At 38.3% G+C, this 27,674-nt stretch overlaps 1 long non-coding RNA gene across 1 annotated transcript; it reads right to left on the bottom strand.

Moving 5' to 3' along the window:
- Positions 1-6,750: 6,750 nt before the first annotated feature.
- On the bottom strand, positions 6,751-22,307 carry LOC132008326 (uncharacterized). The gene is made up of 3 exons (XR_009401588.1): positions 22,177-22,307; positions 8,750-8,918; positions 6,751-7,685 (listed from the first exon to the last, which is right to left on the bottom strand). It is a non-coding gene; the product is annotated as an uncharacterized LOC132008326 (long non-coding RNA).
- Positions 22,308-27,674: the final 5,367 nt, after the last annotated feature.

Here is a 27,674-nt window from a genome sequence, read left to right as displayed (position 1 = left end):
TTCTTCTTCTTCTTCTTCTTCTTCTTCTTCTTCTTCTTTTTTAATATATAAGACTCACAGGAAAATCACTTTAGCAGAGTTGATTTTTTTTTATACGTATAAATTAGGGTTAATGATACCACCCAACTCAGAGTGATATTGCTAGTCAATATTTGCAAACATGTTAATGCAAATTGTCAAGTATTGGCTTCACATACTTTCAGCAACACATTATGGATCTAACTAGTAGGAAAGACACCTGACAATTTCAGAAGTCTTTGCAAAGCTGATATATTTTTATTGCTATTTTCCAGATCTCTAGTAAGAAAAAAAAAAATCTCACTTTAATCAGAAGTTAGGGGATTTTTGGAAGAAACTGAGGTGCTTCCATCAATCTGATGGAGGCTGAAAATTTAAGTCTTTAATGCAATGGTTAATTTTCTTATACTTAAGTATGCTCATATGAAGTAGAAAAACATGTATTTTCTCAATTGATATGAAATTCCACCTCTTTTTTTGAAATTCCACTTTTATTACACTTGTTATCTAAAACTTTGGCCTATTATGGTAAGAATGCAAGCAAACAAAAAAAATCTGAATTCTCATTTTTTGACTAAGTTGTAAGATACCTTTTAGCAAATTATTCTAAAACCATCTTTGCCCTTGATTGTTAACTTTAGAAAATACATTCTTATAAGACTGTGAAAATCAGTTCTGATTTTGGTGTGGTGCTTGTAATAGTCATTTAAACATTGTTATTGACAGTTGATCATTTACTTCCTTGATAATAAATTGCTTTTGGTAGCTATTCCCTTTCCTCACAAATACTATTTTGTGAACATTCCAACCAAGTGCTTATAGAAAGAGATTCTGATGTCCTTGACCAAATATACCATAATTGTTCAGGCTGGATTTTTCATTTAGTGTGGCTTTTACAAGGCAGGCACTTTTCCACATTCCCTACGTAATTCTATGCTTGTTTTCCCCAAATGAAGGAGAAAATAACCTACATTTCTCTTTGCTGGAGAAACTTACATAAAGGAAGAGAATGTTAGACACCAAAGACATGCACTTCAGGAACTATACTTGCTAGTAACAGAAACAGACTCACTCTCAGTCATACACACTTACTTGTTAAGTCCCCCACCTGTGTCACTACATCTCCAATTGAGAATACTGAATACAGAGATTTGACAGAGTACAGATTTCTCACCCACATAAAAATGGAATGGTATTGACCTCATTGATCATTTTCCTGTCAGCTGAATCGTCACTGCTCATAGCAGTTTGATTTTAGAGGTTAATAGTATGGCACTTCTACTTTTAATTCTATTTTATACAAACATCTTCATTGGTTTCTTTAGAGATAAAGTCTCTATGACCATCCATAGAGATAGATAAATATACATGTGGAGCATATTTATAATTGTAGTTAGTATAATTGATGCGAATATACCAGATAACAAATTAGGTATCCCCTCTAGAATTTTTTTCAATACTGAAATCACCAATATGTATGATTTTACCAAAATGTATGATTTTGAGACAAGGTTTCATTGTACTTTTTTTTTTTAACCTCTGGATGTAGACTTTTTGAATTTTATGATGCATTCTTATGAAAGTACTTACATTTGGACAAAGTCAAAACCATAGGTAAGAAAATCTCATGAATATTTTTCCAAGAAGGAGAAGTATAAGAATCACAATGGTGGGAGAATTCCACTAAGATCAGATATGATGTGGAGATCCAGAACTTTCATACATCACCTTGCTTTCAGCCAACTGAGCCACCCAGGTGCCCCTTTCTCCTTGCTTTTTGTATTTGTTTTACTCATAGTCACGTTCCTATTACTGCCACTTTTGCCACTAACTACTGCTCATCATGACATTATTATATCGCAAGCATCGAGCTAAACATTTCATAGAGTTGCTTTATGCAGTCAGAACAATGCTGTAACAAGTATGTTTTTGCATTACCACACCGTTCCTAATGATGATTATGCTAGTTCAGAACACTAAATCTTGGAAAGGTTAAAGCAATTGTCTCTGATCACACAATACACAAGTGGTGAAACTGGAATTTCTGAGCTTCAGAGCTGCTGTATAACAATATTTCAATGTATTAAACTACAAGCAGAGCCTCCAATTATTACTCTCACCAAAATACAACCAAACTCAGTTCTTTGGCTGCTTGCCTTTCAAAATCTAAAGTGAGCTCTGGCTACAATGACCAAAGCATCCATAATCTTAACATTCCCAACAGCCTCCCACAATTCCAAGCTACTTTACTTTGTAAGAGACAGAGATTTTTATGATATAAAATGTGCTTTATACTTTCATAGCCCACTCATGAATACGCTTATTTTCCTTGGGGGCACAGTTTCTGTGCATCTTGAAACAGAGAAATTTAAAAGAAATTCCATTTCTGTGAGTAATGTCTCTATGTGAAATAATAATGATATAAAAAAATAAATATAAGCCATTTAAAAGGAGAGAAAAGAATTTACTATGCTTTCTCTAGAGAATAATGGGCGAGTTTTCTGACTTCCCTAATCCATCTCCTGAATGCCTGATGTGTACTTCTGCTGCAGGGAGAAAGCAGCATTGGTTTTCACTCTGTGAAATGAGCTGGACTCTATCTTCTGCCTATCTGATGCTCTTTTCCGGGATCTTAGCACAGTTAAAAATGGAGATGAAGCTGATTGGGTTTTTTTTGTGTGTGCCAAACGTTGGCTGATGCCCACAACAGTGAAATCACTCTGGAGATGTGTCCAGAGCACAGAACACAGATTTTCTGAAGCTGCCGGGGAGAAGGTGGGCGGAGCGAGGGCGGTGCCCTTGCAATTGCTGGAGTTGTTTTTGGCTGGAGTCCGTGGAAACTGATGAAGATGTCACACTAGCAATCTCAGTATGTGACAGCTCAATATTGTGACAGACATATGGCTGCACAGCTTTACCCTGGGAACTTTTGTTCTGCTGCACTTTCCCCTAATACCACTTGAGTTATTTGCGTTCGGAAGGCTTCATTTTAGACTCCTCTTTCTCTCCCCCGTCTATCCATCCCGACTTTTTCTTAACACAAAATGGATTGTAGGATTATTACACTAAGAAATATGAGAGGGAGGGATGTCTGGGTGGGCTCAGTCAGTTATGTGTCAGCCTTTGGCTCAGGTCATAATCCCAGGGGATCCAGTCCTGCATGGGCCTCCTTGCTCAGCAGTGAGCCTGCTTCTTCCTCTGCCCACTGCTCCCCTCTGCTTGTGCTTTCTCTCTCTCTCTCTCTTTCTTTGACAAATAAATAAATAATCTTCAAAAAAAAATCAGAGAGGGAGACAAAGCATGAGAGACTCTGGACTCTGGGAAATAAACTGAGGGTTACAGAAGGGGGTGTGGGATGGATCAACTGGGTGACGGGTATTAAGGAAGGCACTTGTTATGATGAGCCCTGGGTGTTATATGCAACTAATGAATCACTGATCACGACATCAAAAACTAATGATGTACTATATGTTGGCTAACTGAACATAACTAAAAAAAAGACTATAACCATGTACCATTGGTAAAGTAGAGTAAGAAAAATATCCACTTGGAATAGCATTTCAAAACTATCGTCTGGGATCTGAATTTAACTAGCATGGAATCACTTGACCACATTGGTCTTGCATTGTTTGCCAATTATGTCATCCAGGTAAAGCATATTTGCCCCCCAAAATAATTTCTTTGAGTTTTGGGAGCCCTATAATGAGCTTATTGGCAAATATAGAATGTGATATCTTATTATATTAATTTACAACTGGTACTTAACCCAGAACTACTAACCATACCTGTTACTAAATATTTTTATAAAGATTTTATTTATGTATCTATTTGTGAGAAAGAATGAGAGTGGGTAGAGCAGAGCAGGTGGGAGAGGGAAGGGGAAAGAATCTCAAGCAGACTCCACACACTGAGCAAGGAGCCTGATGTGGGGCTCAATCTTATGACCCTGGGATCATGACCTGAGCTGAAACCAAGATTCAGACACTTAGCCGACTGAACCATGCAGGTATCCCTCAAATATTGTTTTATTTAATGTTCATGACAAGCGCTTGAGGGAGATATGATTGACATAATTTTATCAAAAGGCAAATTGAGGTTCAAAGAAGCTAAGTGACTTGGCCAAAGTTACACAGTTAGTAAGTGATGGCTCTAGATCTGTACCCCAGAGCTTCTAATTTTAATTATTTTTAATTATCTCTACCACCTTATGCCTCTTGAAAAATATTTGTTAAGTGGATTTGTAGTCAAAAAAAAAATACAACTATGTATTGGAGGATGAATTCAATATTAGGTATTCATTTTTGAAAAGGCTTGGCTCAGACTCCAAAGTGAAATATTTTGTGATCGCTCAGACTGGTGACATATTCTTAAATTGGTAAAACGAACATATCAAAAAGCACACATTCAAAATAATTCAGAAAACCATGTGCCATCCAGGGAACTCAACCAAAGTTCTGAAATGTTTCTGGGTCAAGAAGAAAGGAGACTAATGAGATTGTTTCCTGATGCTTCCAATGCTTCCCTTTCTTCTTTTTCTACCGGCACCTGTAGGTCTACATTTCGGAGGAACCAGAATTAGTTCAAGCTATGAGGAATGAAGATGAAAGGAAGGCAGCGGTGGAACACAGAAATGGGGACATAGACAGGAAGACAGTCTGTATTTGAGATGTAACCTTACATACGATTGAGAGCATACCCAACAGTATGAGTGTGCCTGTAACTCTTATATAATCTGAGGAAGCTGTTATAAAACCTCAAGACAAGTGCATGGAGGGGTTCCCATTACTGGACTTGGCCATCACAAAGTCAGGGATTTTATCTTATTTATCTCTGAATGGAACACTCAGGATAACGTGTATCTAGCCAGTGTTGACTTCACCCTCCAGTGTGTTGTAACACTGGAGGGTCTCAGCAATGAAGATACTTCAGTAATGGAAACTTTCAGGGAAACATACTGATTAAACAAGCTCATCAGAGGTAGGAAGCACGTTGTGCAGTTCTTAAGGGCACAACGTATAGAATGGAAATCTGTTTTAATCCAGACTCAGCTTTTTCTTTTCTAATTGAAATGCAATCCCTTTCTCTTTGTTGAGGTGACTTTGCTCCTCTTTCTCAACCACTTTATCTCTTTTCTCCTCTTCCTAAGTCATTTATTTCTCTAGTATTTATTTAAGCCTCACTAATATTTATTATTCAATAAGTGGTAGAATGAATATGTGGATAAACAAAAGAATAAATGATCAGGTCCAAAGAATATATTTGTGCTGAAGAAGATAAAGTTATCTTTTCCCACTGAATATGAAATGTTTATAGAATGCAAAAGGAATAAACACACACATACACACACACACACCCCAATCATGGGTTTTACAGTAAAAAGCTTTGATTTAAATAATGTCTTAGTCAAGTCACAGTTCTGAGATCCAGTTACCTCTACTACAAAATGGGGAGAGGGAAGAGATAAATAACGGAAGTTCTTTGGGGAATACGGAGTTATGGGGAAATTTAGTTTTGATTTTTAATTTTAAATTTTAATTTTAATTATTAATTTTAATTTTTAATTTTGATTTTGACTTTACAACAGTGTTTTGTAGGCAGAAAAATCAATGAGGTTATAAAAACTAACTAAATAAATAGAGACATGAATAAATTAAAAGCCCATTTCATTGACTAAATGAACTGGCTATAAACTTGGGTAAATAATGACACCTGTGAATGTACGTTCCTGTATTCCTTTCTGTATACAATGTGGGGAGAGTATTTTGCTGGGTCACAGCGTGCTTTGAAAACCTTCTGTTTCTCACAGTTGACTTTTTCTTCTCCTCCTCTTCCTCCCCTTCCACCTCCTCCCCGCCCCTCCCTTCCTTCCCTGCCACCTCCCCCTTTCCCTCCCTGGCCTCTTCTTCTTCTCCTTCTTCTTTTTTCTGGATTTCATGGTCAATAGCCGTGTTAGTATGAAGTGGAACTTTTCAGAATAAAGCAAGGCTTACTAACAATAAAGGATGGGGAATTGCAGGAAAGCAGTACAAACTGAGTGTAATTTCCATAATGATTCTTCTTTCTTAGTGGTTTCAACCTAAGGGCCGCTGAAGTTGTGTTTATGTCTTTTTTTTTTTTTTTGAAATTTTTATTTATTTATTTATTTATTTATTTTATAAACATATATTTTTATCCCCAGGGGTACAGGTCTGTGAATCGCCAGGTTTACACACTTCACAGCACTCACCCAAGCACATACCCCCCCCCAATGTCCATAATCCCACCCCCCTACTCCCAAACCCCCTTCCCCCCAGCAACCCTCAGTTTGTTTTGTGAGATTAAGAGTCACTTATGGTTTGTCTCCCTCCCAATCCCATCTTCTTTCATTGATTCTTCTCGTACCCACTTAAGCCCCCATGTTGCATCACCACTTCCTCATATCAGGGAGATCATATGATAGTTGTCTTTCTCTGCTTGACTTATTTCGCTAAGCATGATACGCTCTCGTTCCATCCATGTTGTTGCAAATGGCAAGATTTCATTTCTTTTGATGGCTGCATAGTATTCCATTGTGTATATATACCACATCTTCTTGATCCATTCATCTGTTGATGGGCTTATGCTGAAAGGAGCTTGATTGAAGATACTGCAAATTCATATATATATATATATATATATATATATATATATATATATATATGTTTCAGTTTATTACAGATTAAAGAAAGTTGTTTTCAGGGCTTTTGGATTTTATTAAATAAGTATGTTGCTTTCTCAACTGATCTGTGAAAAACCACCTGAGTCAAATAGTTAAGTCTTAGCACTGTATATGTGGAGTTAAACACAACATTCCCATTAAGTCTGAAAAACAGGGTGTTTATACCAGCATTTGGACAGAGTTTGCTTTAGAGATAAGTGCTTTGTTTTTATGTTTATGGCTAGCAACAAAATGTGGATTCTATTTCTTTTGATTCATCTGATCTCATTCTCAATAATTTTTTATTTTTTATTTTTTTAAATAGGTAACTTTTTAAAAGGCGAAGGGAGTCCATGGCTAATTATAAGATGTTATCAAGTTGCTACAAGTTGAAAGGTTTAGTCTTTGGCTCATAGACTTTTCCTCAAGTCCTAAGGCAGTCTTGCAAAAAGAGTCCCAACACCCCAACTCATCCAAATAGCATAATAATAAAATAAATCAAACTTATGGCTTTAATGGCCTGCTAATATTTACCAGCCCTTTCTTCTCTTGCCTGTTTCATCCTGGTAATCTACGATAACATTCGCGACCTTGAGCTCTATTACCCTAAGTGAATGTATGTTACTGAAATGAATTTAAATCTCAATTATAATTAAAGCTAGTTGTCTACAGGGAGATTTTTCTTAAGCCTTTCCTAATACATCCCAGACTCCCAGCCTATGGGTCTCATTAACTTTCTCAGCTGCCCTAGGGATTCCCAGGCTTTGGAGAGCTAAGTGATGCTTATTGTTCAGGCTGTAAGGAAGGAGCTAATCTTCAAGTAGTAAGGGAAGAACATACACACACACATAAAGAGGTACATATAAGATGCTATAAGACATGTCTACAAGAACGCAGTGACAATCCAGGGAGCACATATTCCACAGGGGGACATCCGGAGTTGCTTCATTAGGAAGATATTTGCCCCAGATATTGAGGAAAAGGCTGATATCTGAAAGCAGAAATAGAGACAAGGGGCCATAAATGAGTAAAAAGCAGATGTGAGAAAAGGAGAGTGTGCCTTATCTGCTGTGCCTCAGCATGGATTAGCAGCAAAACATGGACCCCTTAGACCATGGGGCAACCTGGTAGGGCCTAGGGTGACCCTGCCTCTAGATAAAACATAGTAAACAACACCTGGTAGTCACTACTCAACTAGGGTGTGTTAGTAAAGCGAAGGAGGTACTCTTCCACAAGACATCTATTTCAACAGCCAGCTGCCAGCATGTCTCTATGCGTTGTGTGAAAGGAAGTATCTAGGATAGACTAATAGCAGGGGCCCAAGACACTCAGCCTAAGGAATATGGCTTATGGTTAAGGGAAGTTCAGACAAGAGCACTAAATCCTTTTTACAGAAAGAGTAAGTAAAATTAGAGTCAGGAAAACTTTACCATCTTAAGATGAATTATGAGGATAAAGACATAGGTAACAACATCTCAGAAAGTAAAGTAAAACCAACTAAATCTCTAAAGTGTAAGAAAACCACAGAATGGCATATAAGGAGCATATAATGGCTCAGCATGGAAAAGTGACATTGGGATTTAACTACCAAAATTCCCACAGGGGTCCCTTATGCCTCCAGATGGCCAGGTCACCATCTACCACACCAGGGTTGCTTGGAGAAATGGCTGTCCTCTATGACATACAACAGGAATAACCTTTGGCATCCCCAACCAATGCGTGAAAAATTAGGCCTCATTAATGGGTAGAGGAGATACTTTCTAATTTTCTCTGAATCAAAAATTCACATATTTCATGAAGATGCCCAATGGTGTTTCTAAGAACCTCTTGGAAGTCTTGCCTTAGGAAATGTCCACTCACTCTCATCTTGGTCAAGAGGTTGTATAACAACTTCCATCTGGCAGTGAGCACACTGAGAATGTTGCTCTGACACACCATCTTCTTCTTATGACCCCCTTCTATCTTCAGGTGACAACGTCACACTGTGTCTGAGGTAGAACTTCCTTAACTCTGCACCTGATGTTAGCTGCTGACCCAGAGCGGCATAGCTCATACCTGGTGTTATTTTCTCCTGCAGGCTGCCAGATTCTTCCATTTAATTTCTTAACAACTCCAGATGTTTGGAAATGACTTCAACAGGGCCAACCCCATGCTATCTTCTTCTGTCTTGAGTCTTCCTTCTAGCCTGAGAAACTCTGTATCCGCAAGCACACACCAGCCTGTTCTGAGATTTTAAGCCAAAGTAAAAACAAAACAAAACAAAAACAAACAAAACAAAACAACAAAAACAAAAACAAAAAAACCCTGTTCCTCTGTATATGAAATAAGTTACCCATGGTCTACTGATTCTATTATAGCTACTCTCTAAATCTTAGTCTTGACACAATTATACCACCCTACTGAGACTAGGATGAAGAAAAAAGAGCTAACCAACATTGATAGTCTTCTCATATACATTAACTTAATAAAACTTATAATTATACTTTGAAGTTAGATATTATTTTATTCTTGCATTCCCCTCCATTTTAAACTTACCATATTTTAGACAAGCTCATCTTCTACCCCAAATCTCCCTTTCCAAGGCCCTGCCCATTTTCAATAAATGAAAACTGAAACTTCCATTTATCCCATCCAAAAACTTTAGCATTATGCTTACTTTTGCTCTTTCCCATCCTACCTTGAAGCATCTCAAAAATTATATATACTCCAGCCATACTCAGAATCCAACCAATTCTTACCACGTGTGCCTCTATCGTCATGCTGTAAGAAACGATCATCTTTCGCATGAATTTTGCAACAGCCTACTAATTGTTCTTTCTTCTTCTCTCCTCACTCACTCACTCACTCCACTCCTCACTCTTCAGTCTATACTCCCCACAGAAGCCAGAGGAATCTAGCATCCTAACCCACATACCCCACTTGCAGTACCCCAGTTCCATCCCTTCTCCCTCCCTTGCTCTGCTTCACTGTTCTGTAGCTTTTGGTGTTCCCCAAATGCACTAAGCATGCTCTCACTTCCTGGCCTCTCCCCTCATTTCCTCCACCTGAGCATCTGTGCTCCCAGATATCTGCATGCTTCAGTCTCTCACCTCCTTTGGGTTTTGCTTACTTCCTTTGTGATGCCTTCCCTTGATTCTCCATTTAAAATGGCAAGGCACTCCCACACCAGTATAATTTGTTCCTTCCCTCCTTTATAGTTTTCTATAGAGCCTACCACCATCTGGCATAATACTCGTTTGATAGTATTTTTATTATACTTCTTTCTTTGTTGACTGTCTATGCTGACTAAAATGTGGATAAAGAAGAGCTGGAATTTGTGTTTGCTTTTTATTGTATCCCCAAAGCCAAGAACAGTGCCTGAATCACAGTGGGTACTCAATAAACACATGTGGGATGACTGAATTAATACAAGGCAAACAATGGATTTAGAGAAATATGGACTTGTGATGATTCAACTCTTCCTAACTTAATACCCCTTGATCTCATGCATAACTTTTTCTCAGTATCAGCTTCATTTACCTCATCTATAGAGCATAAATAGCATGAAGAATACTGATTAAAATGGTAAATATGAAATGCCTACGACATAGTAGATATGAAACAGATGATGACTGTCATTGTTATTAAAATATTATTTTTAATAACCTGTGGGATGCCATTTTCACTCTTCATAAAGTGGAAGAATTTCTGTTTTTACCACAAAGTGTAAAGGCACATGAATTAAGTAAAAATATATGCATTTATATTTATTATTTTTATGTTTAATATATAAATTTTATATAAATACAAGTGTGTGTGTGTGTGTGTGTGTGTGTGTGTGTGTAAAAATGGGCAGCACAGGGTTTGGTCCATAGAAGTTCTATAATGAGTGATTGTTTCAACTGTAGTTAAACTATCTTCAAGATTTTTTATAATACATCCATGTACTAAATTTCTTGAGTTCAAAAGTAGTTGGGCATCCTGGGGATTGGAAGGATTTTATAAATTTTAAGACTTAATATACCATGTTGCTAAAAGAGTGCTGTGCCTAGGGCTTTCATATCCAGTTGCTGAGCTTGTAGTGGCTAAGAATAAGGATCTTCAAGGCCTGCTGAACAGCTCCCAGGCCCAAAGTAGGTGGCCCTTGTTAAAGAGATTTCTTTTTCAACTTCAGGAAAATTCACAAGGACTTCACTGGTTTTTATTTGCTATCAAAAGCACACACACTCCTGGGGAGGCATTCTTACAACCTACTTCCTGCAGGTAACCCACTAGAAAAAAAGTAACACTTTGTTATCATTACCGAGAAAAAAAAAAAAAAAAAAACAGAAAAGAAAAGGAAAGAAAAAAAAAAGGAATCCTCCAGTTTTTGTCAATACCATGTCAGCTAATTAACCAAAGGAAATCTGGTGCTATGATTTTCTTTTGCCAAATCACATGAAAACAAGCCAAGTAACTTACCAGCAGAATCCTGGAGCTAGTTTGTACCAGTTTGCAAGAGAATATTCTGTGCAGAATATCTCTTTCCTCCTCTGTGTTCAGTGACATCACATTGGTTCTTGGAAACAGGCCATAGAGGGAGTATTTACACCACAGAAACGGGAAAACATCAAAAACCGGAGCTTTTGTGTTTTTTTGTTTGTTTGTTTGTTTGTTATTGTTTTTCTTCAGAGAGCTGGTTTTCCAGCACACTATTGATTCTACCTTGTTATTTCCAAATGTATGAAATAAACAACCATTCATTCAAAAATTTGTTATTGCTGTACCTTCTCTGTGCAAGGCATTGAATTTAGGAGCTGCTCTCTGAAATAGATGCATACCATTCAGTTGAATGGAATGGTTGCCTCAAAAATTGTTTTACTGCCTTGAAATTTCTGGTTTATGGTTTGGTTTCTTGAACAGTCAATGTGCGCTGTGAAGCATTTTACTTTACTGCAGAGATATTTCATTGTGTTTGCAACATGAATATGGAGCTTTAAAGATGTAAAATGTAATAATCAAGCATAGGGGATTCTCATGTTATTAAGCCTATTTGTCATTGGGGAAAGAAAAAACCTGAGAAAATCAAGGCCCTGCCAATAATGTGATCATTTCACCTAGTGGGACAGACAGGATAGGAGACTTCAGAGACATGGACCAACTCTTCCTTCAAAAGGTGTTTCACATATACCTAGAAACTTCTGAAATTATGTTTGATAAGCTGGAATGTGGCAAGAAGATGCAATCTCTCTGATTGTGTTCTCTGCATTGTCTACCTATCTAACACCTCTCAGCTTTCAACTAGGTCATGTGGCTCAGAATAAATGGCTAAGTCTTGTCTTACATGATTTAGCATGTAAAAAACTGCAGGAAAACTGCAAATTTTTCTGCAACTCATATTTAGGAGGATGGCAATAAAAGGTGCCTGCCACTCTTTTACTCATACTTTTCGATGTCTTTAATTTCTTTATTAGCTTTTATATTTTGACCTTAACTTTGAAAATAAAAATTAATATTTTATTAAAAAATTGCTTATGGGCTCTCAGCTTCCTGCCATTTCTTACAAGTCAAATTCCTTTCAATCCTATCCTCTCTTGTTTTACTCTAGTTTGGGAAGCAAGATTTTGAAATAGGACTTTTTAGATTTGTCTTTTCCCATAAACTACTGCCTTGATTATAATAAGTCCTTTAAAAAAAAGATGTAATATATTTCTTCAAGGCGTGAAGCTTCTAAAGATCTAGAGAGACAGAGATGAGCCAAATCTTTACTTTTGTGGTCTTAAAGAAAGAAGAAGAAAAAACTACAACATTTAAATAGGTTCTATCACAGAATCTTTCTTCCTTAACAAAGTGATTAATATTTCATTACTTTGTTTGAAAGTTTCTAAGAATAAAAGTAGTTTTGTTTTTAATAATACCAAGATATATTTTAAATAACATTTTAATTCTGAATATAATAAAACCATATTTAAAAGGAAATAATTACTCCAGGCATGACAAAGTTTTAAAACCTAATAATCTTTGTAAATATTAAAACCCACAGAATAAAGGGGGTGGGATTATGGACATTGGGGAGGGTATATGCTTTGGTGAGTGCTGTGAAGTGTGTAAACCTGGTGATTCACAGACCTGTACTCCTGGGGATAAAAATATATGTTTATAAAAAATAAAAAATTAAAAAAAAAAACCACAGAATAGGGTAGTTTTCTGTTAATATGGATTATCTTCCAGGCTGAGTACTGTATAGTATTCTGATCATTTCAATTAGTGGAAGCTACGAAGTTTAAAGGACAGATAAAATTCTGCCATAGATTTCCAAATTCTTGTTCTCAGTCTGATTTTCTGTATAGAGGAGATAGTAAAGTGAAGAGGAAATCAAAGTTTCATTTCCATGAAATAAGAATACCAAATATAAATATAATCTCTTTATTTTAATAGGCTTAGTCCTTACTGAAAACTGTATAAAGTAGAACTCACCATACTTCATATTACACTCTTCCTATTTATTTTATAGCAGTAGGCACTCATGGGAAGCTTTTCACCCCAAGAGCAAGCTTTTTAAGATGAAAACAACCAAACAAAAACCAGGATGCTTTTTAAAAAAATGGATTCTGTAAATATTCATTATTTAGAAAACCCCCTAAGTACACTCCTGCTTTATCAATACACAAAATCAAAGCTGATGTCCTCTAAGTAAGTGTTTTATGATGTAGGTTGCAAAGTTCGCTTTTCAACTGTAGTCAATCAGTAAACTCCTCAGCTTTTGCAGCAAGCCCTTTGCTTTGCATGAAGCATGGTCTGTTTCTGGTCCATCAAGATTCTTAAAGCATCAGAGTTCTTGCACTTTCTCTAAGCCTCTAGTGTCCACTAGTCCAAGAGCAAAGTGCTAAACTATTTGCTGGTGGTACTTCACGCTTTCTGTCAAGGTTCTTTTTTGTATTTGTGGATAAAGTCCTTTCCTTAGGAAACTGGAAAGCCATTGTCTATGTGATACCTACCCTGAAAGACTTTTTATAACCAATCCATGAAATTCAGAGCACCTCCTTGGGCTATATGTTTAAGGACAGAATTCATGCCTATCTTAAAGGGCAACGATGTTAAATCATTTTGGTATCACATGTTGCTATTTTTTATTTTTCTTTGTAGTTATTTTTTTCTTATGTATAATGGGATGGGTGGCATTGACACTTGACTCAGAGACCACCGGTCTACATCTATTGCAAAACACAAGGTTACCACAGTTGCTATTTGGGCTCAAAGCATGTATCATAAAATACAAATAGAGGGGTACCTTATCTTAAATATTTTAAAGTGTATGTGTGAAGAAAGGTGCTTATCTTTCTTCTGCTTCCACCAAGGCTACAACAATAAGCACCTGGGCTCATTCATAGGACGAGGATTGACATTAAGAATTCCCTGACTGGCTAAAGAAATGTGAAATGTGGGACTATATTATCTAGAAATGCTACAGAACTCCTTTTCTGCAGAGGTTACTGCATATTGAGAATATGAGACAGATTACTTCCAGCATCTCAAAGCATGCTCCCTCCCTCTGCTAAATTTCTAGGGCAAGTCATGTATGATGAGTAATGTGTAGCATCAGGCACTAGCAGCAAAGATGAACAAGACACTGCCTTACTCTAAGGAGATGAAAGACAACTTCTGAACACATAGTGTAGTTATGTTAGTCTTTCTATTTTAGCACTGGGGATGGTTTTTATATAACTTGATAGTTAGGTCTCAATGATATGACATGTATGTAGTATGGGACCTACCTATCCTACTTAGTGTCTAGCATATTCTCTAACAGGTAAGAGAAAAGTTGTTAATTTAATTCATTTAGCAAATATTCCTTCATTCCATAATTATCCTTAAGTCCCTACTATGTGAAGCCATCATCTCTGTAAGATGGTTTTTGCAGGTATTCCTGCCCAAATACAGGGGAATGGATTTGGCGAAAAGTTGGATTTTTGTTTTGTTTTCTTGTTTGCTTGTTCTGACTTGATTATATTTTAAAATTTAGTCATGTAAATAGATCCATCGCAGTATCTTCAAAAATGCTTCCAAGGGACTACCACTTTCAGGATGTAGAGTAGATTTTCCTTTTCCTATTCACCCCATCGAGTAAGAAGAAAAGAAAGAAAAACATAAGACCTTGAAAGGTGGAGATCAAGAGACAGACAATCTCTGAAACTTAGATCCAAGTGAGGACACAGTGGTGAGAGGTCTTGGGTTTTCCTTTTGCCTCATATATCCCAGATTTAAGGTAGAAGAGACCAGAGACCCAGAAAAACTGACAGGTCCAGACAAAAAAAAAAAAAAAAAAAAAAAAAAAAAAAGGAAACAACAAAGTCCTGCTCTCTCTATTCAAAAGACAAAGAAAACATGACTTAGCAAGAAAGAAAACCGTGAGACAAGACTCTCACCCAGCTGAACATCACAGAAAAGACTCGTAGCTCTATCCCCTCTCAGGCCAGCAAAATCCAAGTGTGGACCTAGATTTTCACCTTCACCAAGCTATGAAATGTCCCCCAAACTTCCCAGTAAGGTGATACCAGAGAAGGCCAGGTAGGACATCAGAATGTTTATCCTTGCCAGGCAGCAACAAGGCACCCTGTATCCCTTGCATTGTCAGTCGGAATGACATAGAGACCCCCCAGACTACTGTCTCCACCTAACAGTAACAAGGGGACCTTCTCCTGACATGCCACAGTAGTATCAGAATTGGCCATGGGGACAGTCATGACTTTCACCTCCACCCAGCAGCCATGCATGAGGCCACTCTTCGGCCCGCGTTGTCAGTGGTGGCCAAGTGGGTAGAGGTTACATGCACTCCTATACTAGCCAGGGAAGTATCAATGGACATCTAGTGGGAGAGCTGAAACTATTGCCCGGAAGTAATGAAAAGCCCCAATCCACTCACGTGTCAACAAAGGCCAATTAAGGAATATGAATTCTGTTCCACCCTGGTGTGAACTCTACCTTTCAGAAGGAGCCAGCGAATACAGAAGTTCTGAATAAGATATAGAGTCCCATAATATAATGTCCCCAATGTCTGCATTTTGAGTGCAAATTAGTCATTACATCAAAAACCAGGAGGTTTTCAAATGAAATGAAGGAGACGACCCATAGATACCCACTCGAAAAGGAGCAAGTCCACATCCATGGGCAATCAAGTTAAATCTGACTGAAGTCTCGCCTCCTATACAAAACTTAGCTCCAACTGGATTATGTACTTACATACAATAAGTAAGAATACAAAATTTTTTGGAAAAAAATAAAAACATGAGAGGAAACCTTTGGGACCTGAGGGTAGGCAAAGAATTCTTGGACTGGACACTAACAGCATGATCCATGAAGGGGAAAACTGGAAAACTGGACATCATGAAAATTCAAAACTTTTGTTCTGTGAATGCCTAGTAGAGGGTAAAAACTCAAGTTAAAAAATGGGAGAGAACATTTGCAAACTATTTATCTGACAAAGCTTAGTGCCAAGAATATACAAAAAAGAAAAAAAAATGAAGTTCTCAAAACTCTAGAGTTAAAATACTGGGGTGCCTGGGGTGACTCAGTGGGTTAAGCATCTGCCTTCTGCTCAGGTCATGATCTCAGGGTTCTGGGATTGAGCCCTGTGTTGGTCCCTCTGATTGGCAGGGAGTCTGCTTCCTCCTCTGCCTTTCTTTCCCCTCCCCCCGCTCATGTTCTCTCTCAAAAAAAATAAAGAACTTAAAAACAAACAAACAATTCAATTAGAAAATGGATAAGAAACATGAACAGATATTTCCCTGAAGAGGACATGCATACAGTAAATAAACACACACAAAAAAAATGATTTTAAGCATCACTAGTTTTTAGGGAAATGAAAATAAAGACACAATGACATAATTAGGGAAAAGCTCTTTGACATTGGTCTTGGCAACATTTTTTGGGCGGGGGGTGGATATCACACCAAAAGCACAAGCAACAAAGACAAAAATCAACAAGTGGGACGAGACTGGCATTATGTATTTGCACAGCCACAAAGCACAGGACTGGCTACCATTTGGGACTCAGGGGCTCCCAGCCTAGGAATGCTGTGGGCAGGAACGGGAAAGAACTCAGAACAGCTGGCATCTGCAAACACGAAAACCTGTGGGGCTAAATCCACTGAAATTCATAGGCTGTCTGAGTCTCGTTTCCTTAGTGGCAAAAGCTGATGAAGTCTTCTGCAGAGTAGGTCACTAAAACCACTGTTCCTCCCACCGCATGGCTGATCCTGGGGCCCCTGCCATAAATATTTGTTCCTAGGTACCCCCATACATGTTAGCTTTGCCAGTTTCTGGATGGGGTCACATCCCAGTAAGTCCTTTATGCAGTGTCCCAAAAGGTTGGGGTAACTCACTCCTCACTCTGTCCTTCCTTTCCTGGTTGAGAGCATCTTTTTCTAGCTTTCCTGTTGCAAATCAAAACCACAATGAGAGATCTCCTCATACCTGCATTATTTAAAAAAAAAAAACCTGAAAAAAACAAAGAAACAAACAAAAAATGTATAGCTAAAAGTGTTGGCAAGGATAAGGAGAAAAGGGAAACCCTGGGGGACCAATGATGGGAGTATAAATTGGTGCAGCCACTGTAGAAAGCAGTATACAGATGCCCCCCAAAAATTAAAAACAGAACTACCATATGATCCAGTAATTCCACCTCTGGATATATTATCTAAAGAAAATGAAAGTATCTTGAATGTCTGCACTCCCATCTTCAATGCAGCATTAGTCACAATAACCAAGACATGATAACAACTTAAGGGTCAATCAATAAATGGATAAAGAAAATGTTATAATTTTTTTCATATTATATATAAGTAACATATATAACTATATAGATACATATATATGAAATATTAGTCATAAAAAATTCTGCTGTTTGTGATAAAATGGGTAGACCTTGACGGCATTATGCTAAGTAAAATAAGTCAGATAGAGAAAGACAAATACTGTATGATCGAAAAACACTGAACTCATAAAACAAATAGGAGATTGATTATTACCAAGGGTTGTGGGAAGTTATAAGGAGGCATTGCTCCAAACGTATAAACTTTGTTACAAGATGAATAAGGTTTGGAGAGCTCAGGTACAACAGGATGACTATAGTTAATGATACTGTTTTGCATAGCTGAGAGAATAGATCTAAAATGTTCTCACCACCACCACCACAAAATGGCAATTATTTCAAACATAGCATGTTGTTAACTAACCTTATAGAAGTAAACAGTTCATAGTATACACTTGTCTCAAATCATCCGTTTGTAAACCTTAAACTTATACAATGTTGTATGTCAGTTATATTACAATAGAGCTAGGGAAAAAAATTCTAAATATGCAACTGTCACATAATCAAGCAGTTCACTTTTGGGAAACGAAATGAAATCTTATCTTCACACAAAAATCTGTACATTCATTTTTGTAGCAAATGTATTTATAACAGCTCCAAACTGGAAACAACTGCATAAACACACTATTGTATATCCTTCCCAGAAATAGTACTTAGTTAAAAAAAAATGAATTACTATGTACAATAACTTAGGTAAACCTCCTGAGAATTACATTGCTTAAAAAAAGCCAATTCCAGGGGCGCCTGGGTGGCTCAGTGGGTTAAACCTCTGCCTTCGGCTCAGGTCATGATCTCAGGGTCCTGAGATTGAGTCCCGCATCGGGCTCTCTACTCAGCGGAGAGCCTGCTTCCCGCTCTCTCTCTGCCTGCCTCTCTGCCTACTTGTGATTTCTCTCCCTCTGTGTCAAACAAATAAATAAAATCTTAAAAAAAAAAAAGCCAATTCCAAATGATTCCATTTATACAACATTCTTGTAATGAGTAAATGATAGAAACCGAAAGATCAGTAGTTGCAAGTTGCTTAGGACAAATATTGGGGGATGGGGATGAAGTGGGTGTGGCTATAAAAGGACAAGAGAAAGGCCCCTTGTGATGATAGAAATGCTCTGTCTTGTGACTGTACTAATTTGATATCCTAGTTGTTGTCCTATAATTTTGTAAGATAATTATCACTAGAGGGAAAGTGGAACAAGGTACATGGAATACCTCCAATGTCATTTCTTAAAATTACACATTAATGTACGCTGTTTCACAATGAAACCATTAAAAATTCAATCATCAATAACATCACATCCACATATTTTGCCTCTGGACTATATGGTAATCACAGAACTGCCCTTAGTTGATTTTAAGGAAACCTGTCCAGCATAGCCCTGCGCCAATTTTTTTTTTTTTATTGTGGTCATTATTAAATGACTACGTTTCAATCAAATGCATCTTCCTCTATTTTGTTTTGAGAGGTGGGGCTTGGGTCGCCGCAGAGTATATCCCCTTTGCCACCTGGTCCCATCTGTGGGCTCCCTTCTAGTTTCTCAGGCTACAGTATTTGCTGGAAGTGATCCCTCGCAATATTCTGGAGTCCCAGCTGCATATGGTCCCCAATCTGAGCTCCTGGGGCACTAGCAACAGCCAGCTGGTACAATCCTTGTTAGAGACACAAATCTCAGCAATGTGAGTCCTCCCCACCCCCTAAACTTCTAAAGCAACACCGCCACCCAAGACTCCTGAAGTCCAGCTGTACAAAATCCATTCTTCAGTATTCCAACTTCTAATCATCCCAAACTCTTGCCTGCTGTCCCTGAAACCAGGGCAACAAATATAGAAGTGACTACTTCTGTGATTCCTCAATGCCACCTTTTGCCTTTCCAGTTCTCCAGTATCGGGTTAATAATTCTTAAAATGTGTGGAACTTCCCTATGACCCTGCAATTGCACTCCTGGGTATTTACCCCAAAGATACAGATGTCATGAAAAGAAGGGCCATCTGTACCCCAATGTTTATAGCAGCAATGGCCATGGTCGCCAAACTATGGAAAGAACCAAGATGCCCTTCAACGGATGAATGGATAAGGAAGATGTGGTCCATACACACTACGGAGTATTATGCCTCCATCAGAAAGGATGAATACCCAACTTTTGTAGCAACATGGACGGGACTGGAAGAGATTATGCTGAGTGAAATCAGTCAAGCAGAGAGAGTCAACTATCATATGGTTTCACTTATTTGTGGAGCATAACAAATAGCGTGGAGGACATGGGGAGATGGAGAGGAGAAGGGAGTTGGGGTAAATTGGAAGGGGAGATGAACAATGAGAGACTATGGACTCTGAAAAACAATCTGAGGGGTTTGAAGTGGTGGGGGTGTGGGAGATTGGGGGAACCAGGTGGTGGATATTATAGAGGGCATGGATTGCATGGAGCACTGGGTGTGGTGAAAAAATAATGAATACTGTTTTTCTGAAAATAAATAAATTGAAAAAATTAAAAAAAAAATGTGTCTGTTAAAATAACTGGTACAGTTTCTGTTTCCCGAGTGCAGCCTAACAGATGTAGGCTATCCGTGGCAGGGTTTGAAGCCAAATAAAGGGAAAGTAGTGAGAAAGGCAATGAGAGACTACATGCAAGGCAAAATTATGAGATAGGCAAACACGGTGCCAGGAAAAACAATCAAAAGCAGGAGGTGGATAGGAGTTCAGGGAGAAGTAGAGCTGCAGAGAGATAAGTGTTCTGTTTTTGAGAACAGAACAAAAATAGGAGAACATTCTAGCGCTGCCTTTTCCCCACCTTGTTTTCAAGTTATGATTCAGTTCTGGCCCATGTATGTTACCAGATAATTCTCTTTTCACTTACACAGGTCTTTCTTCCCCATAAACAAACGATATTAACTAAAATAGCATCCCAGGGGTGCCTGGGTGGCTCAGTTGTTAAGAGTCTGCTTTCTGCTCAGGTCATAATTCCAGAGTCCTTGGATGGACCCCAGGATCGGGCTCCCTGCTCAGTGAAAAAACTGCTTCTCCCTCTTCCATGCCCCTCCCCCGGCTTATGTTCTCCCTTCATTGTCTCGCTCTCTGTCAAATAAATAAAATCTTAAAAAAGAAAGAAAGAAAAAAAGAAAGGAAACAGCATCCCCCTTTCTGAACAGATAGAAGGACCAAGATTAAAGACAAAGAAATGGGACAATCACATACACTTTAAAAAAGAAAAAAAGAAAAGAGCTTCACAGGGTACCTGGATGGCTCAGTCTGTTAGGCATCTGACTTCGGCTCAGGTTGTGATCTCAGGGTCCTGGGATTAAGCCTTGCAACAGACTCCACAATTGCTTGTCCCTCTGCCCCCCTTGCTCATGCACTTGCTCTCTATTTCTTTCTCAAACAAATAAATAAAATCTTAAAAACAAAAAAGAGCTCAAATCCTTTCTTTATTGGTTCACATTCCTCTACAATACTTACTCTTACCATTACCTCCTCATGTTTAGCAAGCACTTTCCACACTACAAAACATCTCCATATCTGTGTTCTTACATGACTCTCAAAACAGAGCGGTCTCTTTAGAGACAGAGAGCATGTCTTCTATTGGCTTAGTCTCCATAATGTGATGGAGTTGATGCAAGAAAGAAAAATTGTGTTCCAGGGAGCTCTTGAGTTATGACTTTAGGACATATAGCTGTTATATATGCAACCTACGAAGACTAAATATTCACAGGAAAATGTATGAACAATTCCACCTTCAACTGTGATCTCAGGTTCTTACAACCATTTCTTCTTTCCCCCTTAAAACAGCATGAATGATTCGAGTCAATATTTGCCAATTAAAATGGCAAGTACAAATATCTCTCTTGCCAAAGATAGAGATTCAGGCTTTGATCTTTTATTTTTCTCCTCAACACAGTGAAACACCACAGGTGAATGAACCTATTATTTCCCTTTAACAGAGCTAGACAGCTCTTACTTCTAGTCTCACGTCGCCTTGACCATTGATGGTCCGACAGGAAGCAGAAGGAGATGCCACAACGCACGCCCCAGCTCACAAACTGCCACTTGTAGGAGTCACTTGGACTTTCATGCCTCCCCACTGGTTCATTTAGACAAGTTCAACTTTCCCATCAGCCCAACAGCAACTATTTTCATGCTGTGACCACATCCAGCATTCCAATCTCACCGGGTTTTCAAAGGAAGAATAAAAAGCCTGCTACCTTTCCCAAACACTTTGTTCCATATTAATGACCTCACGGCTGCCCCCCTTTTCAAAAGAGAAGGTGGGGGGCATCGCCAGTTGTCTGCTTGTTTCATTCTGAATCCTGGGCAGCCCAATCTGCCACTCTTTCAACTCCCAGGCACTTTGGAGGAACATCTGCTCCATGAACAGCGAGTCTGACTCCCACCCCTCCACAGAAATCACAGCTAGTAAAAGTTTTATGGGGTGGGTACTTTTTTCCTCCTGCTTCCTCCTTTTGTAACTGACTGAAGCCCAAATGAGCAAGATGAAATGACCAGATATTTAGCCATATGTTGGCATCCACATGTGTACGTTTGGGAGGGAAGAGAAGCTGTCAGCTGTACCAAATGAACATTATAATCATCTGAAATGCAATTAACAGCCCCATAGCCAATGAATCTTTGAGGGATTCTAACAGAGTAAATTATACCTCTCACTTACCTGCAGCAAATTGCCCATGGACCAGGTTCCTTGCTTGTGAAACTCCAATCCAGTCAGTTTATTTAGACTCTGAAGGAGTTTCAGGATATTTCCATACTATTACTCCACATGGGTTATCTCTGTTCTTCCAGTAACGCCTATAAAAGCATACACAGACACACATACACACACACACACAGAATTAAAGGATATATTTAGCATATAAAATGCTGAGTAAATACTGGTTGATAGTTTATAAGTTAGTTTATAACCTGAATAAATACAGGTTGATAGTTTAGATATTTTAACACCCATAACTCACACTATTTTTTTTAACCATTTTTATTATTTGTAAAAGAAAGTGATGGGAATAAAGATTTTTCTCTTTTAAAAACTGTACTGTGTGTTAATGTGGCTTGGTATCTACAATTACACTTAGCAGAAGTACACCAGATGAATGGCAAAATCTTAATAAAAAATTATTGATTAGGACCCAGTATAATAGATTTGACTAAAATATGCTTGTGATTGCATGTCCTCAGAAGGTGACAAGGAATTCAATATTTAAGAAGTTACCAGGGGCCTGACGTTGGGCTAGTAGCTTTTATATAAATAACAATAATAAAATAAAATAGATAAAATAATTCTTTTCTATAAACACAAAAGTTTTACCCTGTCTAGCAGAGACTCAACTAACTTCTCTGCACCTGTGGAAGAAGCTCGTTTCACCTACATTCGCACATCAGTTTCAGTATTCCTAATCTCGTACCACTCATTACTCCAACTCTATAGGGCATACCTATTGTTAAGTACGTTTTGCTTAGCTGACCCAAGTCTCAGCAGGGTCCCATGAGCCTGAGGGCCAAGAACACAGGACAGACATTCCTGGCGATTAGATACTGTGCTATAAGCTAAGGGTGCAAAGCTAAACACAGCTGTCTTTATCCTCAAGGTCAAGGAGACCAGGATTAATCCTTATTGAGTACGGGCTATATGCAAGGTGTCTGCATAGATATCCAGGCACTAAAAACATATAAACCCTCACTATCCAAAACTCACCCCTTGCTATATGAAACAGTGAACTCAAATAGATTCAAACAGGGCTATCCCCTTCACTATCTGAATTCATTCTATAAACTCTTAATAACTGAATTCAGGAAACAAGTAGATTTGTATAGGAAAAGGCTCTCACTTGTTATCTTTAAATCCTCAAAGTCACCTTGTGAGGTAGGCATTCTTCCCATTTTTACAGATAAGAAAAATGAGGCTCCATGATAGTGATGTTAAAAAAAAAATCCCATCACTTTAGAATAGAAAGAGATAGCAAGATCACACAGCCCAGTGTCCTCATTTTATAGCTGGGAAAAAGGAGTTTGGGGAAGCAGAGTGATTCTCTTTAATCTTCGATCCAGCTAGGAGCAGGTCCTGCCTCAACATCTCCTGCTTCTCCCTTCTGTGCATCTTTCCACTTATCTGGGACTAGTCACCTAAGAGAATGGGCCACACACATCAGTCCCAAAACTTTTAGGGTCACACCCCCATGACCACTAAACCACAATCCCAAGCAAGATTCCATGCTTTTCTTCCTTTTTTGCTCATCTCATCCCAACGCTCCTAGCCTTTGTCCCCTCCTCTAGTCTCCCTTTCCTCCCGTACCATTTTTGTCTTCTTCCTGTTCCTTACTTGCTTCCTCTCCCTCCCTACAACATTGCTAGGAGGAGGAAATTACGATCACAGGTATCTAATAAACAGCCTTATACTACATCCCCTCTCAACAAGGAGAGCAGAGGGAGGTTCCTAGCATCCCTCAAAGTACTAGATCATACCAGCAGCAACCGTTCCCTTTCTGCAAGGAAAAAATGCCACACGTTTGTCATTTTTCTGTCCTTCTAGTCATTCACAACATGCTTCTGACATGGGGCTGATTTTTGCTTCGAGACTTCACACCCCCAGAGACTTTCCCTTAGGAAATTTACAACCTTCTGTTCCTTTCCAAGTCATCAAAATTCTAATGGAGTAGTGTACTATGTAAACCTATGCTAATTTCAGTCATTATGCAGATGTCCAAGTATATTGCAGGTTTCCACCTCAAAGTGTTATTTCCCTCTAGAGTCAAAGGTACTTGGATGAGCTGCTGATCCCTTTGTTAAAATATAATCCACATATCACTAGGTCACCAAATTTATCAAACCTCTGCCAGGAAAACAGGATCCCTCTAGAGAGGCTGGCGAGTTGAGCAGTGTTGAATTGATGCTTGTATTGAAAATGGAGTGATGGGAAAACACTCTAAAGAAACTTAACTTTTTAATTAATCATAATCTCCCCCCTTTGTGAATTTCAAAAATTCCCGTTTTTGTTTTCATTTAGCAAGCTCTGTTTGGCTCCGTCTGAGCTGCCAGGAAAACAGTATAAAAATATTTTCCATGCGTCGTCTCATATAATCCTCAAGATAATTTTAAAGGGTCTGCCTGAAATGCATCATTTTTAAACATTTAGAAGCTGATGTTTCAGTGAGGTGACAAGATATGACCAAGGCTACACAGCTCGTCCTAAGTGTTAATATCCAGACCGGCGACGCTTGAGTGGCTCAGTCAGTTAAGCTGCTGCCTACGGCTCAGGTCATGATTCTAGAGTCCTGGGATTGAACCTCACATCGGGATACTTGCTCAGTGGGGAGCCTGCTTCTCTCTCTGCTTCTGCCTGCTTGTGCACTCTCTCTCTCTCTCTCTCTCCGACAAATAAATAAATAAGTAAATAAGATCTTAAAAAACAAAACAAAAAAACCCGGGCCTTACATCAGCCTCCATGTTCTTTTCCATTTACACATATTTACAATTTCAACGTGTTGTCTATCAATTGGTCCAAGCTGGACTTTCCTTGGATAAATGTATCTAAATGGTTGAAGTGCTCATGTTCTATACAGAGTAAGATCTTCAAAGAGAGTGATGTTCTATCTAGGAGATATAAGGAGGTTCTCATTAGCCTTGTAACCAATTATACCTATGATGTTAATACAATTGGATTAAGGGCAAAGAGTTCAGTTAAGGTACATTCAATGTTAAAGTCAGAATTTCCAAATGGAAGTAGGATGTAAGTTGACATTTCCTCAGAAGGTCTCTATCACTGTGGCCTTTCCAGATCCCTAAATCAAAGAGCTCATGTTTCCTGAGAAAACTAAACTACCTCATCAAAATAAAGAAAGTTGCGGTAGACACTAGACCAAGACAAATACTAACTTCCTTATATGGGTTCCATATATACTAAGAAGGGCAAGGTTTTGATGCCCAACAGTGGGCACATGTGGCTTTGGAACCTTAACATAGAGTTCATGGCATCTAACCCTCACCCCTGCCCACCATCCAGACTCAATATGAGAATTAAAATATCGGCAATTAGGGGTGCCTGGGTGGCCCAGTCAGTTAGTTGGCTGACTCTTGATTTCGGTTCAGGTTATAATCTCAGGGTACTAAGAATGAGCTCACACTGGGCGCTGGGTGTGGAGTCTGCTTGACCATTCCCTCCCTCTCTCTCCTTTTACCCCTCCCTGCTTGCTTGCTTGCTCTCTCTCTCTTTCTCTTAAATAAAGAAACATTAAAAAATAAAATACAATATCCACATTTAAGACTACAGCATACTGTTCACATGTGACTCAAATAATGAGAACTCTTACTATTCTTCCATTCAGCACTAGGTCTGTCTTAGGGATCCATTCTAACCAGGGGCCAAATTTCCTGGCTCCAATCATGCATTTTGCCACATGCTGCCGTTCATCGTGTAGAATATAACACATGAGCAAGAGTTAAGGAGAGTAAGGATGCAGTGATGACCTCTTGATTCCTGACACCGACACTCCGCAAAAGTTCAAGCCCTGGTGTCAATAAACACTATCATCTCCCGCCCATTGGACCAGCCCCTTTTCAAACTTGGCAGTTGCTGTGTATGTACCCATTTACTGTGATTATTTCCAGAAGTGTATATTTTCACCATCTGAGCGTGAACCCATAATTTATAATAAAAGCTGAAACAGAGACACTAATGCTAAACACAGAATCTTTGCAAATTATATCCCAACAAATAATAAATTTAATAGAGGATCATGAGACCCAAATTGCTAACCATAAGGAGGAGGGAATGTATCATCTTCTAATACTATTTTACTGAATATAAATGAATAAAGCCTTCTTTTATTGAATTTGGGTCATCAGCATTCCAAATCTCAATGGGGCTTTTGACATAAACATACAATCAAGAGCTGAGTTATTATTTTTATAACGATAATATTGTAGCTGGTGCCTTCAATCAGAAGCATGATAAATAATCACAATTCATATAACTTAATAATGTGTTAATACATTTATTTCAAAAAAATATGATACCAGTGTATATCTTTCATTCATTCCCACAGTCTATTTTCTAATAAATTTTGAAACAAAATCCAAGTTTAAACATGATTGTGGTACTCTAGGCAGATGTTCAAGTCCAACCTGCCTAAAAACGCATTCAGTAAGATGAGTGGAGCATAGTCTCATCCAACTATCCCAGCTAAGTTTTCAAGATAAGTTTGACTTTAAGGAAAATCATGGCTATTTTTTTCACCCATTCATTCTCAGGAAGGCAAAATAACATTATAATAATCTGCACTCATTATAAAGTCATATGACCTTAGGTCAAATCCAGGCTGTCAATCACTGACTTTATTGCCTTCAGATACTTGCTCTCTGATTTATCTCCTTATCTGTAAAAGGGTATAATAGTGGCATTTAACTAAAAGGCTTGTTTTAGTATTAAGTGAGATAACCTACAGAAAGCAAAAAACACTACTTCTGACATGACAAATTCTAAATTAATGCTAGCTATTATTTTTCAGTTATCCACAACATTTTTGAAATGCCTACCGGTATACTCTATTAGGCAACAACCAGATGACATATTTGTCAACGCTGCCCCCACCTTGTCACATACAACCCAACCCCAAATCCCAAATATAAAGAAACTAGAGCATTCTCGCAGAGCAGTAAAGAAAGGAATCCACATTACCATGCCTTGTATTTATTTAAGTTGGTATTTAAATTCCAGTTAGTTAACATACAGTCCAATATTACTTACAGGTGTACAATGTCGTGATTCAAGACTTCAGTACAAGCCCCATTGCTCATCATAACAAGGAGAAGTCCCTAACAAGTCGCTAACAAGTCCATAAACCTCCCTACCTCTCTCATCCCCCACCCCACCTCTCTGCTGGTTACCATCAGTTTGTTCTCTACAGTAAAGGGTCTGTTTCTTGGTTTGCCTCTCTCTCTCTTTTCTCCCTCTGCTTATTAGTTCTGTTTCTTAAATTCCACATACGAGTGAAATCATATGGTATTTCCCTTTCTCTGACTTATTTCACTTGGCATAATGCACTCTAGCTCCAGCAGCATCCTTGTAAATGGCTGTAAATCTCTTTTATGTTCAAGTTATTAGATAGATAGATAGATAGATAGATATCTCACCTCTTTATGCAGTTGATGAACACTTAT

Source organism: Mustela nigripes, unplaced genomic scaffold (genome assembly GCF_022355385.1).
Source record: "Mustela nigripes isolate SB6536 unplaced genomic scaffold, MUSNIG.SB6536 HiC_scaffold_81, whole genome shotgun sequence".
Taxonomy (NCBI): Eukaryota; Metazoa; Chordata; class Mammalia; order Carnivora; family Mustelidae; genus Mustela; species Mustela nigripes.
The sequence above is the reverse complement of the archived record's forward strand: the minus strand, read 5'-3'. Positions and strand labels throughout refer to the sequence as shown.